This window comes from Pteropus medius, unplaced genomic scaffold, assembly GCF_902729225.1.
Source record: "Pteropus medius unplaced genomic scaffold, Ma_sr-lr_union100, whole genome shotgun sequence".
NCBI lineage: Eukaryota > Metazoa > Chordata > Mammalia > Chiroptera > Pteropodidae > Pteropus > Pteropus medius.
Window position 1 is genome coordinate 1 of NW_024344950.1, and position 17,509 is coordinate 17,509.

The window sequence follows — 17,509 nt, forward strand, 5'->3', positions numbered from 1 at the left end:
CTTGCGTTACACAACAGCAAAGGTAGAGTCCTGCGGTGGCGCTGGGGATGGAGACCCCTCTGGTGATCATTCAGTCCCAGACGCTGACTTCCAAACCAGTCAGTTCCATGCCCCTTGGGAAATGGACCTTGATCCGATTTTGGCCAAGGCGATGTAAGGAGAAGTCAGCTAGGAGGCTTCTCAGAGGCGGTTTCCTCGTTTCCAGAAAGCTGCTGGAAAGCACAGCACCGAATTGTTATGTTACAGACCATGAATTCCACACACGTGTTGGCCGACACCTGTGAAAGTTTTATTTAACCCATTATCCTGTGGACCGGCAGAATGACAGAAGTGCTTCAGGACATGCGTTTACATTTATAGAGCCTTGGACCGTGTAAATAGTGGGGAAGGGAATGCCGCCCAGTCGCCTTTAGTTTAGGCATAAACCCGGTTGATGGCCTGCGGGACCGTAAAATTATAACTTTCTCTAACAGGCAGAAAAGGAAAACAAACGTTACTCGTTACTGTTTCTCTGCATGCTAACCTCTTAAATCTACAGTGCTGCCAAATCCTCTGCTATCTCACGTATGGCTGGAAATAGTTAAGTATCCCAACAGTCAGAAAAAAAGGTGGGCTTGTGGGACAGCACTCAAGCAACTCTGTGTCATTACTAGTTTAGGTGACTTTTCCAGAACATACGAAAGAGCCATCAATCCCAGCAGCGATGTCGATTGTATTTCGTCTCTTTCTCTCCATTTGAACGGGTAAGTCTTTGTCTTCATGTCTAGTCGTCCCTAAGGCTGTACGTGGACCTAGATAGAGGCCCATTATCTGCATTACGTATCTGATAATGTTTTTATTCCCCAAAGTAATGGAAATATATTGATATTCAGATGGTCCTCAGATGGGCTTACAGGGTAGCACTCCGTTGTGATGTCAAAGGTCAAGGAACCAGCTCTGCCTCATTGTAATTAGGATTATTTCTCCAGAAGTTCTTTAAGAGGTGGGCAAATGCTGAGCTTAGTTCATACGTGGGTTGGCTTGATATGCAGTAGTAAAGAAAGTGGACTTTGAAAATTTAAACCTCATTAACTTTCAGTTTGGCATGTAATTGGTCAAAGTCTTTCTTAAATCAGGCAGAACATTTGGGTTAATAAAATCAAGTTGCATGGTTCACAGGGTACTTAAAATAATTAAAAGCGACTAATTATGAAGGTCCAATTGAAGATGCTGGCATTCTGCCTCCCTGGATAGGTAGAAAGGATGATTGTGTTAAGTATATTCACCATTTGGTTTAAACATAGATTCTGCTGTGGAAAACCGTCTGGAGGTTTCTCAAAAAATTAAAAATGGACATACCTTTTGACCCAGCAATTGCACTTCTGGGTAATTATCCAAAGAAAATCAAAACAATAATCCGTAAGGTTCAATGCACCCCTATGTTCATGGCGGCAGAATTTACAATAGCCAAGATATGGAAGCAACCATATGCCCATCAACAGACGATTGGATTAAGAAGTTATGGTTCATATATACAATGGAGTATTACTCAGCCATTAAAAATGAAATCCTACCATTCACAAGGACATGGATGGACCTAGAGGTTATTATGCTGAGTGAAATAAGTCAGAAAGACAAAGACCATATGATTTCACTTATATGCAGACTCTAAGGAACAAAAATAACAAACTAATCAAAAACAGACTCACAAATATAGAGGTCAGTCTAGTAGAGGGAAGGGGTGCTGGGAGCTTGGAGAAAGAGGGGGAAGGTTAAAGAAGTACAAATTAGTAGTTGATAGACGGTCACGTGTTTGGGGAGCATGGCATAGGGAATGCAGTTAGCATTAATGTAATGGCTAGGTGAAGAGCCAGAGAAGAAAAAGAGCAATCAGGGGGATCGTTTCATAAACTATATAAGTGTCAAACCAATGTACTGTATACTTGAAACTAATAAATTTTTTTAAAAATTAAGTGTAAGAAATATTTTTAAAAAATATTGATTTTGCCAACGTGGTTTTAGAAGTGTTCAGAAGGAGTTTACTTAATGCAGAAAGTCCAGCTTATTCCCTACAATCCGTGTCCACCTGGAGCTAGAGGTAGGTGGAATGGGCAGGGACCTACTGGGTATCCTTTGAACAATGTCGGTAGGTAACCCCCTACTGCCCTCAGCGAAAGTGTCCCTGTAGCGTTCCTCCTGCCAGAATGGCTCTGTTCAGGATCGCTCCTTGGACTACACTAGTTGCATTATCCCCAGTCATCTTTCACGCTAAAAATGTCTTGGAGAAGGTACTACTTTGCTGAAATTAATCATGAACATCTCAGCAAGATTCTGTATAGCCACAAAGGAATGGCATGTTTAAGAGAGAAAGGAAGTTCTCATTACTTTGCAAGCTCACTCCTTTGCTATTGCCATTCTTGGTTTGTTTTCCTCACCTCATTGTAGCAATCTACTCAGTACTCAACCAAGAAGTCATAACTCAGAGGGAGGGAGAACTATAAAACTGACATAAAGGAAGATGAACATAAAAAGGACAAAGAGAAATTCAACCTTTTGTTTTTTTGGTGGTTGGGGCCAATAATGACTTGAAACCTATAATTAAGACTAAAGTTACACAAATTTTGTGACACCAAAATGCACAAAAATGTAATATAGCAGCAAAGTGGTCTTCAGGTGGTTTAGTGTCCCGGGGCCTGTGTCTCAGGAGTAACCTGGTAGAATATAATCATGAAACGCCTCACTCTTCGCTTAACCCCCGTGCCCTAAGTGTACACCTGTACACAGAGGCAGCCCTAGGGCAGAGATGGAGTCTGGAAGGGGATTCTAAATGGACCCTTTGCGAGTGTCCCTGATGTCCACCGAATCCTGGAGGGTGCCAAAGGAGAAGCCTGAGAAAATGATTACCAGAGATCTTGAGTGTACTGAAGCTTCCTCCAGAAGCTTTTGCAGGTGTCTGATGCCATGTCTGTTTCTACGGGTTTTGAGACATTGCTGTGTCTTCCATCATGGGAGTACTTAGGTAGTGTTTCAAGTAGTTCTGAGCAGTAATGAGTCTAAAATGAAAAATAACACATCTAAAGGGACCAGGTATGGAAAGGATAAAGATCAGTCAAAATACAGACTCGATGAAGTTTCACATATATATACTCTACAAACAAGCCATTCCAATAAGGATGTTGAGTGCAGCAATTTTTTTAAATGTGTGTGTGATAAGGACCTCTGCTAAGCTGTGCCTTTGTCTAATAAAAGATGCACCCTTCTGGTGAAAGCAGCCTCATGTGTACACCTATTTTCAAAATTGGTTTATCTGTCTTCTTATTGATTGGCAGCAGTTCTCTATACCTTTTCTTTTTTTAGGCGAGGCAACCCTTGATTGACCTCACAGATTGCAAGAACCTTGTCAGCTTACAGTCCCTTATTTTTTATTTTTTTTATTTTTTATGCCTACAGCACCTGGTCTTCCTAGGTGGTCTCCCATCCAAGTACTAACCAGGCCTGACCCTGCTTAGCTTCCGAGATCAGATGGGATCGGGCTTGTTCATTTATACATTCTTGAAGTCCATGTCCTTTAGCCAGAGACTACCAAGGATATATCTGTAATTGAAAAAATTGGGTTTCTTACTCAATGCAGCAAGGGAGAACACACCATGGAAAACCGTAGGGCATGTCAGTAAGAGAGAGTTAGAAAAGAGTCATTAAACTATTTGGACTTGTGTTAGGTGATTTAGGGGACAGCTTAAGGAAGTGAGGCTTTGCCCTGCATTGGATGCTGTCAGGAAGTGGGGAAATTCTACGACTGAGTGTCTTAATAAATATTATCTGTAGAGAAGGCATACTTATATTTAGTGCTTTTTGTGTCCTGTTTAAGAAATCTTTGCCAAACCTAATATCATGAGGATATTATCCCATATTTTCCTCTGAAACCTTAATTGTCTTAGCCTTCAAATTTAAGCCTATAATACATACTGAATTAATTTTTGTGTATGCCGAGAGGTAGAGGACAATGTTTATTGTTTCAATATGGATATCTGATTGACCCAATGAAATTTATTGACAAGACCATTCTCTCTCCCACTGAATTGGGGTAGTGCCTTTGCCATAAATCGGGCGACACATAACTACGACTTTCATTCTGGATTGTTTCTTTTATTCCATTTGTCTGTCTGTCCTTGCACTAATACCACATGCTTTAATTTCTGTTTTGTTTTTAATGCCTACAGCACCTGGTATTCCTAGGTAGTCTCTCATCCAAGTACTAACCAGGCCTGACCCTGCATAGCTTCCAAATCAGACGAGATCGGGCATGTTCAGGGTGACGTGGCTGTAGACACTGTTTTGTTTGTTTTGTTTTTTACAATAAGTTTTGCTATCTGGTGGTATAAGTCATCCAGCTTTATATGTCTTCAGTATTGATTTAGTTATTGTAGGTCTTTTGGCTTCCATGTAAATTTTAGAGTCACTGGTCAATTTCTCTTGTTAGTGTTTTTTATCCTGTTTAAGAAATCTTCGCCTAACCCAATATTATGAAGATACCCTGCTGTATTTTCTTCTAAAAACTGCTTGATTTTTATTGGAATTACATTGAACCTAAAAATAAATTTGGGGAGAATATATGTTGCAACAACTTTTGAGTTTTTCAATTCATTAACATCTCGTATGCTTCCATTTATCTTGTTATTTAATTTAGCTCAGTAATATTTTTTAGTTTCTAGTGTTGAAGTATTGCAAATATTTTATAGATTTATTCCTTGATATTTGACCGTTTATAACACTATCATAGATGGTATACTTTTGGGTAAATTCTATTCTCACTACTTTGATGTGAGTAAATAGGGATACAATTAATTTTTTATAACGGCTTTATTGAGATTTAGTTCACATGCCACAATATTCACTCTTTTAAAGTGTACAAGTCAGTAGTTTTTAGTTTATTCACAGAATCGTACAACCATTACCACTACCTAATCTTAGGACATTTTCGTCACCCCAAAAAGAAACCCGGTGCTTCCCCATTCTTCCCTCCCCCAGCTCCACCAACTACTAGTTGACTTTCTGTATCTATACGTTTGCCCATTCTGAACATTTCATATAAATAGATTTATATAATATGCGGTCTTCTGTGACTGGCTTCTTTCACTCATCGTTATGTTTCTAGGTTCATCCATGTTGTAGCATGTGTCGGTTCTGCATTCCTTTCTATGGTTGAATAATATTCCATTGTATGGATATACCACTTTTGTCTACTCACTCATCAGTTGCTGGAATTTTGAGTCGTTTCCACTTTTTGGCTATTATGAATAATGGTGTTATAAAATTCATGTACAGGCTTTCGTGAGGAGGTATGTCTTTGGTTACCTTGGGGATATACCCAGGAGTGGAATTGCTGGGTGAATGATATGATAACTCTATTCTGTAAAGAAACATCGGAGGAACTGTCAGACCGTTTTCCACAGTAGTTGCACCATTTTAAAAGCAATGTATGAGGGCCCTAACTTCTCCGCACCCTCACCAACAGTTGTTATTGAGTTTCTTAATTTTATATATTGATCTTCTATTCAGCAAACTTACAAAATTCCTTTCTTATATCTAATTGTTTGTAGATGTGTTTGGATTTTGCACATGTACACAATCATATCTTCAAATAATGGCTCTTCGTTTCCAATCGTAATATCTTCTTTCATTTTATTGGCTAGTTGTCCTGCCTAAGTAAGACCTCTAAGACGTGAATAAAAATGGTGATAGTCTAGATTCTTCAATTCTGCCTAGTTTGTGACCTCAGAGGAAAGCATTTGATATTTAACCACTAAATATTACCTTAATTGTAGTTTTCTTGTAGACATACTTTATCGTTTTAATGAACTTATTGTCAAATGATTCAGAAAAATTATATATGCATAGTGATACATATGTATATGTACATATCTTTATATATGTGTGTATAATTATGTGTACGATTCAGGAAATATGCATATGCATATTTTATAGGTTGATAAATACATAGAAATAGAAAATGTTGTAAAGGAACATGGAAGTCGCTTTAACTATTCCTGCAACTTTTCTGAAATTTAAAATTTTACCTACATTTAAAAGAGGACAAAGGGAAATGTATGTACTCATGTATATGTATTTTCCTACTGATAATACGTATTTTATTTCCAATTTTCAGTTACTACAAACAGGGCTGCTGCTTATGTTCCTTTTGGTTATTCACTTCTGAAGTGCCTCTTACCAAGCAAGTACTGAGGCTACAATCCTCCTGACCCAGCCCACCAAGGGAAACAATGGGACTACATCCACACTTATCAAGAGCTCCTTTTTTTTTAACATAAAAATACTATCTGCTTTCCATGCTGTGCACACACGTGGCTGCTTTCGGCACAAGGGGGCATATTAAAAAAAATTTAGACAAAGGTGTTATACAGCTTAGAAGAGGTTCCGATCATGCACACATTTTTTTAAAATGTTGCAGTCAACATCCTTATCGAATTGCTTGTTTGTAGGGTATGTATGTCGTAACGTTATGAGGCATTCACATTCATTATTCGTACAATTCCAATTTTGCTGTATAATGTCATAAGCAGTATATGAAAATTCTCATTTCCCCATATCCCTTCGACACTTGATATTGTCATTATTTTTACTCTTGCCAATCTAATAGTTTTTAAATGGGATTCCATTTCTGTTCTATTTAAAATTTAACTACGAATGTGATTCGGCATCTCTTCAGATGTTCCTCACTTGGAGTTGATTGTTCATATATCTTTCGGATATCTTCCATTTACCGTCTATAAGTACTCTCCACTCTCCTCCACCCTGTTCTGTGTCCAGGAGGCTGACCGTTATGGGTTGCATAAATGCCTCCCTTTCCCTCTGGCTTCTGGCTGAGTTTGGCCAATCACACCTACTAGACTGAGAGGTGACTGTGGCTGAGTTCCCCTACCAAAGACCACAAATCCTGTCCAGGATTCTCTTCTATAGCTATTGTGTTTTTTGCATAGCGATATATATGTACACATATATTTATTATGTATGTAATTACTCTGCCCTTACCCCTCCAGCTTCGGTGGAAGGTAAGAGCTCCCCAGTATTGCTCCCCAAGGGTATTCACAATTCCTTGTCGATGTCAGTATTAGCTATTGTTGCAATAATGCTTTCTAAGAAATCTCCCCAAAACCTATAACCATCACTTGTTCTCCACGCTTATGTGCTCTGAGCTGCCTGGGGCTATTTTTCACTTCAGGATGCACTTAGGGTGGACTCGACTCTAGGACGCAGACTGTGTTCAAATCTACTCCAAGTGAATCACTGGGTACCCCAATTCGAAGGATCAGCAGCTGTCTGGCGCATGCTCTTCTCATGGCAATCACAGGAGGGCAAGAAGACTGGCAAAACCAGCCAAGCATACTGAAACCCTCTATTCACATCATCTCTGCTCAGATTCAATTGACAAAAGTAAGTGCATGGGAGGGACGAGCCAATATGGCGTAGAAGGTAGATGCTGTGCATGCCTCCTCTCGTTACCACACCCATGTTATAATGAAACGACAGAACGACCATCACTGGAGGTCGCCTGAGGTCTGGCTGAACAGAAGTCATACAACTGGTGACATACAAAAGACGTCTCCTCGAGGCTGGTAGGAGGGGCCCAGTCCCACAACCACCTGCAGAGCCCCCTCCACTCCTGGAGGAGTCAGGGGTCCCGGCCCCACACCAGGCTCCCCAACCCGGGGTTCCGGTGCTGGGAAGAGAAGTCCCACAACTTCTGGCTGTGAAAAACCAGCAGAGACCGTGGCTGAGTGAGGCCTGTGGGAGGTGCAGACGTTCCTCTCAAAGGGCCCACTACCGGACTTACTCGGTGACAGACTCACTCACTTTGAGCTCCAGCACTGGGGGCAGTTGCTCAAAGCGCCAGGGACATATGGGGAGACACTGACTTGTCAGGCTCTAGGACGAGGGCTGGAGGGGTGGGTGGCTTTATCCCGGACAGACGTGCTAGCAGTACCCATTGCTCCTTGGTTGAGCCCTCCCCGCTCCCAGCGAGCAGATTCAGTGAGCAGATTCAGTGGGCTGCCATATCTGAGTCTCCATCAACCTGGATAACACAGGTCGCTCCACCCAGGTGATTCCCTGAGGGACTGCCTCTCCCAGCTTGCAGATCCATCCAAGCTTACTCCAGTGGATTATTCCATACGAATGGCCTGTCTTGGCTTATGCTGCAGACTTCCCTAAAATCTCTCGAAGGCTCGCAAAACACAAAGAAGCAGCATCTGAATTCGTTGTGCCCCGAACCTCTTGCGGAGCAGAACCAAGGCTGGCACTAGAGGCAGCTGACCTTGGTTTCTGGCTTGGCCTCTTGAGGCACCTATAAGCCCAGCATGGGTGGCAGCCAAGAGCAGATTGCTTGTTGACTCTTACCAGGTGGCCTCAGAAGTGCACAGGCTTACTCCAGCTCAACTTGGCCTGCAGCTGGGCCCCTCCCAGGAGGCCCTTAGCCCGGAACACCCATGGCCCGCTTCGACCAATGATATAGCCAGAGCACCACCCAGGGCTGCATCTGAGGAGGACACACCCAAAGGGCAGACTGAGCAGGCACCAACACCCTGCCAAAGTGAATCCTACTCCATAAGGTCAGCCCCTCATGCGCCAACCCTCACAACCAATCGCCCCGAGGGTAAATCCTCCTATTGAAGTGCGACCACAAATCAAGACTCAACTACATCAAGAGGGCACACGCAACCAACACAGGGGACATACCCTGAGCACCTCGTTCAGGTGACCAGGGAACACTGTGCCACTTGGCGCCATGGGACACCTACTACATAAAGCCACTCTACTAAGACCAGGAGACTTAGGACCCCTATCTAATACACAGAAACAAACACAGGGAGGCAGGCAAATGGGGAGACAAAGAAACATGTCCCACATGAAAGAGCACAACAAAGCTCCGGGAAAAGAACTCAACAAAATGGAGACAAGCAACCTACCAGATATGGAATTCAAAACATTTGTTATAAGGATGCTCGATGAACTTAGGAAAAGAGTAGATGAACTCAGTGAGAACTTTAACAATAAGATAGAAAAGATAAAAAAGAACCAGTCAGAAATGAAGAATACAATAACTGAAATGAAGACTACCTTAGGAAGAATTAACAGTAGATTAGATGAAGTGTAGGATCGAATCAGTGATTTAGAAGATAAGGTAGCAGGAAACACCCAATCAGAACAGCAACAAGAATAAAGAATCCAAAAATATGAGGTTAGCTTAAGGGGCCTCTGGGACAACATCAAGTGCAACAGTATTTGCACCCTAGGGGTACCGGAAGTGGAAGAGAGAGCAAGGAATTGCAAACCTATTTCAAGAAATAGTGACTGAAAACTTCCCTAACCAGGTGAAGGAGACTGACATACAAGCCCAGGAAACGCAGAGTCCCAAACAACAGGAAACTGGAGGACCACAGGACGACACCCCATAATGAAAATGCCAAAGTTTAAATTCAAAGAGAGAATCTTAAAAGCAGTAAGAGAAAAGCAATTAATTATGTACAAGGGAGCTCTCTTGAGACTGGTAGCTGATTTCTCAACAGAAATTTTGCAGGCCAGAAGGGGTTGGCACAAAATATTCAAAGCGATGAAAAGCAAGGACCTACAACCAAGATTGCTCTATCCAGCAAAGCTATCATCTAGAATTCAAGGACAGATAAAGAGCTTCCCAGACAAGAAAGAGCTAAAGGAGTTCATCATCAGCAAGCCAGTATTACAGAAAATGTTAGAGAGACTTCTTTAAGAAAAGAAAAAAGATAAAAAGAGTATAAATTTGAATAAGTTGGTAATAACTACATATCTAGCAACAATTACTTTAAGTGTAAATGATTAAATGCTCCAGTCAAGAGATAGGGTGGCTGGTTCGGTAAGTAAACAAGACCCTTACATATGCTGCCTACGAGAGACTCACTTCAGGTTAAAAGACACACACAGACTAAAAGGAAGGGGATAGAAAAAGATATTGCCTTGATGGACCTAGAGGGTATTGCGCCGAGTGGAGTAAGTCAGAGAAATACAAATGCCATATGATTTCACGTACATGTAGAAGCTAAAGAACAAAACTAAAACCAGAAACAAATCATAGATAGAACATTTTGAGGGTTACCAGATGGGAGGGCGGTTCATGGGGTGAGTGTAAAAGGGGGCATGGATTAAGAAGTACAAAATGGTAGTTATATAAGAGTCATGGAGATATACACTATAGCATAAGGAATATAGTCAGTAACATAATAACTATGTCCTGTGTCACAGGGGTACTAGATTTATTGGGGCAATCGCTTTGTGAGTTATATAGATATCTAATCACTGTGTTGTACACCTGAAACTAATATAATATTGTATGCCTATTATAATTGAAAAATAGAAAATATTAATTTAAAATAAATAAAATATTTATTGCCTAAAAAGAAAAGTAAGTGTGTGACCAAGCCGAGATTCAGAGGAACAGTTATGTACACTCTATGCCAAAGGGTTGGGCAGAGTGGGGAATGAATATTTACAAAACGATTAACCAATCTATCACGATTTCTTAGTCACACCCACACCTTTGTACACAGTCTCTTCATTTCATTCTCCTCCCTTACCCCGTTTGTGTGTATCATTGGTTTCTTATCGGCACACTGATTGATACTATATCCTTCTCACAAGTTTCTATAGATTTTCCAGTTTTCTGGAACATACATCATTCTCCCTCCCCCATTTTTTAAGCGCACCCTTTTATCTTTCCTATTTTTGTGCGCTCCCCTCCCCAAAGGCCCTACTCCATCTCTGGCATCAAGCCTTTGCCACATTTTGAGACCCATGCTAACAACCTAGTATGCATATTTCTGTATTGTTCTTCATACTTAGCTAATCATGTGTGTGAATCTGTGCGTGTGTATGTACGTGTGTATTCGTATGTAAGCCTTTTTGCGTTAATGTCTAAAACGGGCACATTATTCGATTTTCTGCATATAGTTTCTTACTTAACAAAACCTTGCAATAATCTCTGCAAATCAGCTAGCATAAGTCTATCTCATTCCTTCTGAATGCTGAATTATGTTCCATCGTGTTGATGCCATTCTCCTACTGTTGAATGAAATGGATCTCACCTTTATGACTGAGTTATTCATTCCCCCAGCTGCTAGGAGTTGAAGGCTGCTGAAAGTCACAGCTGAATCACTGCTCAGGAACTACTATGGATTGAAGGTACCTGCCATGTTCAGGGGTACACTACCTCCTCCAGTTAAGAGCATATACAACGACTAGTCAGTGTGGAGATACGTACGCCTTGTCTCCTCTTCTCAATTCTAAATGACCATCCCAGCTTTATATACCCCTGTGGGATCAGGTGAGTCCTCTATTGCAACTGCATGCCCCTTCAAATATTCCCTCTGCTCAATCCTACTTCCCTCACTCCCTTACAACAGCTGTTTGTGGGATCTCTTTCTGCAGAAATTTAAAGTATAATATTTCGTGCTAGAAGTGGTACTAATAAACAAATTAGGAAATGGGATTTTAAGAGTGTGGCCACATTCCAGCTGGTTAGAAATGAGGACTACATCACTAGTGTAAAGCGACTACTTATAACCACTGTGATGTGATAGTGGTGAAATTGTCAAAACTTTCATCAGTGGAGTACTGAGACATGACACCAACGGAAGGAAAATTACAGGCAAGTGCAGAATCTCAGGAGTTTCAGATGTTCAGAGGAAGTAATAATTATGAAGATGGAGCAATTAAATGGTTGTTATAAGAGGCGAGTAATGAACTGCAGCATGAAAAGAAAGGCTAAGGGTAAATAAGCCAATTTTCCCTAAAGTCCAAAGCCAAAAAAGGTCTCATCTAGAGGCAGAAAGCAGAGGAGTCCAAGGATTTGGCAAGTAAACATTAGTCCTCTTTGTACAGCAAAGTCCACTTTGTTTACTAGCACACAACAAGCCAACCCAAGCATGAACTCAGCTCAGCATTTTCCCAATTCTTACAGATGTTCTGGAGAAATAACTATAATTACAATAAGGCAGAGCTGGTTCAATGACCTTTTACCATCACACCGGAGTGCTACCCTGTAAGCCCATCTGAATATCAATAAATTTCCATTATTGGAGGGAATGAAAACATTATCACATACATAATGCAGATAATGGACCTCTATCTAGGTCCACGTACAGCCTTAGGGACGACTAGACATGAAGACAAAGACTTACCCGTTCAAATGGAGAGAAAGAGACGAAATACAATCGACATCGCTGCTGGGATTGATGGCTCTTTCGTATGTTCTGGAAAAGTCACCTAAACTAGTAATGACACAGAGTTGCTTGAGTGCTGTCCCACAAGCCCACCTTTTTTTCTGACTGTTGGGATACTTAACTATTTCCAGCCATACGTGAGATAGCAGAGGATTTGGCAGCACTGTAGATTTAAGAGGTTAGCATGCAGAGAAACAGTAACGAGTAACGTTTGTTTTCCTTTTCTGCCTGTTAGAGAAAGTTATAATTTTACGGTCCCGCAGGCCATCAACCGGGTTTATGCCTAAACTAAAGGCGACTGGGCGGCATTCCCTTCCCCACTATTTACACGGTCCAAGGCTCTATAAATGTAAACGCATGTCCTGAAGCACTTCTGTCATTCTGCCGGTCCACAGGATAATGGGTTAAATAAAACTTTCACAGGTGTCGGCCAACACGTGTGTGGAATTCATGGTCTGTAACATAACAATTCGGTGCTGTGCTTTCCAGCAGCTTTCTGGAAACGAGGAAACCGCCTCTGAGAAGCCTCCTAGCTGACTTCTCCTTACATCGCCTTGGCCAAAATCGGATCAAGGTCCATTTCCCAAGGGGCATGGAACTGACTGGTTTGGAAGTCAGCGTCTGGGACTGAATGATCACCAGAGGGGTCTCCATCCCCAGCGCCACCGCAGGACTCTACCTTTGCTGTTGTGTAACGCAAGACTCAACATCAGCCACGGAACGGCAGGGGACATACCTGCTGAACAAGACACCGACCCCACGTACTGGACCAGGGAGGGAGAGGCGCCATATTCACTGAGACTCATTTCCTTTTTGAACAGCATCTGACATTTATTGAAAAGAAGGGAAAGACTTTTGTCCAGGTAGTGTAGAAGAGCTGGGCAGAGTGCAGGGGTCACGGTGTTGGACAAAAGGCACACATCAGAGAGACGGCGGCAAATTCAGAAGAGAACTGGATGCTGTGTGAAACTAAAGATCCACAGGAGAAAGTGGGTGACACGATTTGGCTGCCGGCCACCCCCGGGACCTGGCAGCCATCTGGCAGGAGCAGAAGGTGTCTCTGGGTGTAGGGAGGAACGGGTCCCGCTGAAGGTGAGAGGCTGGCCGGCCCCTCGGGGGTGGGAGTGGGGGCGGGGGTGGTGGTGAGCTGCTGGAATCACTGTCCAGGGGCTGTGGCCAGCTCAGGTACCTCCCGGCTGAGACCAGGTCGCTGGAGGCTGCAGTCTGTCGGTGGGATGCGGCGGATGGTGATGGCAACCGCAGCGCCGGTCGCTGGGCACATCGATGCGGGCCTGCCTGGTAGCCTGGCAGGGAGAGGATGGCGGCGGCTGGGCTGTGGGGGTCTGTCCAGAGCGTAACGGGAGCCCAGCTCGCAGCTGGAGTCCAGGACAGAGTCCAAGTGTGCACGAGAGGGGCCGGGCTGGCCGGAGACGGCGGCGGCGCGCTCCAGAGCGAGGCCCAGCGGCAACAGCGGGAACCTGGAGCGCTATTCCTGGAACAAAGGCAAGCACGCGCGGGAGGGGACAGGAGCGCGGGGGAGATCAAGGCGACTGGAACGTAAGGGAGGGGGAGGCGCGGCGCGAGGACGCCTGTGGCGATCTGGGCGGTGGCGACCGGCGCGCGGACCCTCCCCCGAGCACCCGCCCCCAGGCCCGAGGGTCTCCCGGCCTAGAAGTCCTCGTCCTCCACCCATCCAAAGACCCGCTTCATCTCGGCCAGGAAGCCCCGGTAATCACTGAGCAGGGGGCTCGCCTTCCTGATGTAGGGGATCACCCACTGCAGCGCCGGCCCCGTGAGGCGGGTGATGAGGAACGTCACCTTCAGGGCATCGCTGGAGAACAGGGTCTCGTCCACTAACATGTAGGCGCCCGTCTGCACGATGAACTCCGGGAGCCGGTCGGTATCGCCGTCAAACGTCTCGGGGAAGGGAATCGGGTTCCTCCACCGACGCGTCTGGGGCCGCAGGGGCAGGGCCAGGAGGGCCTTGATCAGCTGCACTCTGCCGTCCATCGCGCGCGGAGCTCGCGGGGCTGGGCTGGGCGGGGCGGGGCGGGGACGGGGCGGCTGGGTTGGGCGGGGAGGCGTGGCGGGAAGTGCGTGCGCACAGAGGCGGGCCCAGGGCCGGGGTGGGCGGGACCGCGGGGCGGGACACGGCGCGTGCGCGGGCTCCGCCCACAAAGCCAGGTGTTCGCTAGTGCGCAGGCCTGAGAGGAGGAGGGTTGCGGTGGGGGCGGAGGCGTCAGAGGAAGCGGGCGGGGCTACCTACCGCTCGAGGAGGCGGGGTCAGAATCGGGGGGCGGGGCCGAGGCTTACCGAGGCGAGCCAACGGGGAGCGGCGGGGACCAGGGGAGGAGCCCAGTTCACCTGGCACTACGCAGTGAGGGAGGAACCTGGTGCACGTCAGAACCATAGGGTCCACTTTCTGCGGTTTGGGGTAGAGCCGGAGGAGTGGGGCAAGGAGCTAGGACCCGAGAAGAGGGAGGGAGGGAGGCCCGGCTAAGGTGCAAGAGTCCTGCCTTTCCAGCCTCAGTCCACCCCCCCGCCCCGGCCGCAGCATGTCCTTTGCTGAACTTTGGCCCTGGACGCCACTTGAGTGAGGTCCTGTGAACATTTTCCTGCTCATGGATGAATCTGTCAGCCAGAAAAGTATTGCACTGCTGGTTGGAGATGTTTGTAGTTGAAAAGCCTGACATGTTATCCAGCGTAATCCAGAGCAGGGTACTGGAATAATGCACCACGACCAATGACTGTAAAGAAGGTTAAATGATAAGAAATCTCTTAATTTGCTATACTAAGAGGCCAAAAGATGGTTAACCGATCGTTGGCACCGATCCAACGCTAAGAGGAATTGCCAATTTGTTGTGCGCCGAGAAAGGGAACTGTGATACAGCATGGCTGTGGAACAGCCCGCTAGTGTTAAGGCTCAACTATGGAACAGCACGGCTGCTGGCTGCGAGGCAGCCCTGGGGCGAGGACGTTGGCTGGCTCGACATCTAGACTCCGCAAAGGTGTCTTCGGTGTTTCAGCTCCAGCTAGGGAAACGTGATTCTCGCTCTTCACGTGAAGAAGGGAAGCACTTATTCCCTGAACCAGAAGGCAGCCGACTTACATCGATAGAAGCCTCTGCCCCTGGTCCCTGATTGACCTGTCCTCATGCAAATGAGGGCAAGCAGTTCGAGTGATGAAAAAGCCCTGCCCGGATTGGTCAGAATAGAGCCGCTCTGATTGATCGGTGAAGCTGCTGGGGGGGGGGATATAGCTGCCACAGCTCCCAGGGGATGGGGGAAGTCTCAGTCCTACTGGTTGAGTACAATTCAGGACCTCCTTTATAAGGGTTGGCTCAGATGGTAGGAGCACAGTGCAGGCAGGCAGGCAGGTGGTTCAGGGCAGGTGCCTCCCTGAAGCTCAGTTTTCGTGAGAGCCACCTGCGCAGAAATGGCTTCTAAGCTCTTTTTGTTTGTTTGATTGTTTATTTTAACTTTTTGTTTGTTTTTGTTTTTTAATTTGAGAGGAGTTAGCCACCAGGAGCCCATCTTAGTAGGCATCTTCTTTTTTGGGGTCAACAGGATTATCAGTATAGAAACTGAAAGACCAAAGTAAGAGTCGTTGGATGCTTTCCAACCATGACGTTATACATCTCTATATGTAAGAATGAAGGAAAGGAATGACTAAGGCATTAACCAATGGAAGGAGGGGACTCTAGCAATTACAGGTTATGTCTGAATTCATTTGTCGGCTGACTACGAAATTAATGTCAATCCTTCACAAGCTTTTATATATGGAGAAAAGAACCAGTTAAAACAGAAAATGGTGTTACTGACTCAATTCAGAAAAGCAATTAAAAAGAAACAGTTGTGCCTAGGAATATATTTTTAAAATCGTAAAGGCCGCTTAACATTTTTAAATGCTAAAGAAGGACACAAAAGAATACTCAGGCAAACAGAAATGCGTACCCAGCTCTGAGATAGGATGGCACAACATCTTAAAGATGTTCATTTTCCCCTTGCGAGGACATGGAGGAAGTACATGAGCTGAGGCACTGCCCCATGAGGTGCACGTGCTGCCTCAGGAGTTGGGAAGCTGATGGAAGGGACGCAGCTGGAGCTAAATAAATGAGCTACAGAGCCAGCCGCTGCTCCATACCAATACGGTGACAGCACATTTGCCTCCACTTGCTTGAGCTGCAAGAGCGCCTGGTGCCCCCGTGACCTTTCAAGTGCAAAACACTTCTTGTGCACCTAGCTGGCCCAGAATTATTCACAACTTCGAAAGAAACATTCAAAATACACGAAACAACAGTTTTCTGACACTGGGCATCAAGCAGCCAGGGTGGTGAGTGTTCCCCCAAAATGGGAAAACCCGCACATACACATGAGGTAATCCCTATGATTGCCTCAGCTTACGGTCAGGAGCAAACACCCCAACCTGAACTCCCAGTCTTGTTTGTGTGTGTGTGTGAGTGGGTGGGTGGGTGGGTGGGTGGGTTGGTCGGTTTATATTTGCTGATCCAAAATGGAAAGCAGATGTGAGTCCCCTGAGTCTCCCAAAGCTTTCTCTTGGTTCTTGCCCTACAGGTTCATCCTTTCTATTGAAGGTGTTTAACACACTCCACCACCACCACCCCCCCCACACACACACGTCCATACTGTCCTTTTTCCCAGACCCAGGCCCCTCGATCCAGGCTGGCACCTCTCATTGCCACTAAAAATCTCTAGGGAAGTTGGAGTGGCAGGGTGAACCAGCCCTAAGTACTCCCTGACTTCTGGATGGTGAGAGCTCAGAGAACGTCCAACGGCTAAGGGAAAACACCATGCACTTGGCTGGGCGGCATCCAAGCCACATTGGAGTCACTTGGAGCCAGGCATCCAAGCCACATTGGAGTCGTGACAGATTCGTTACTGGATTCCCATCGCAAGCTTGGGAAGGCCATCTGTTGCCACCTGTGGCTGTGCCAGTAGCGAAATGGAGTCTGGTTAGTAATCATACCCCGCATGTCACTGACCATCTTCCTCTTCAGTCCCTTACAAACTGCTCGGCACCCAGAACAGCATTTCTGAGACTCTCTGGAGAGAGGGCCATACGCTGTGGGGACTATATACTGGTTAGAGTGAGGGTGAGCATAGTTGGGTGGGAGTAGCTCACAGCCTAGTGCCGACTCATTCCTTAACACATAGAGGTAACTAATAAGGATATAAATAAAGTTGCAGCTGTTATGAGAGACTAGGCGAAGTTCTTTGAACTCTGAATACTGAGGAACCCCT

General features: G+C 45.2%; 1 long non-coding RNA gene across 2 annotated transcripts in view; it reads right to left on the reverse strand.

Annotated features, from left to right (window-relative positions):
• Positions 1–197: 197 nt before the first annotated feature.
• Positions 198–17,509, reverse strand: part of LOC120610984 (uncharacterized) — a 68,640-nt gene continuing 51,328 nt past the window's right edge. Inside the window, exons 6-7 of one of the 2 annotated variants that reach the window (XR_005655047.1) lie at positions 2,884–3,032; positions 198–212 (exon numbers count right to left, since the gene is read on the reverse strand). This is a non-coding gene — a long non-coding RNA (uncharacterized LOC120610984). Of the gene's footprint in view, positions 213–2,883; positions 3,033–14,800; positions 15,832–17,509 lie in introns of those variants that run through there. The other variant, XR_005655048.1, reaches the window with a different exon arrangement.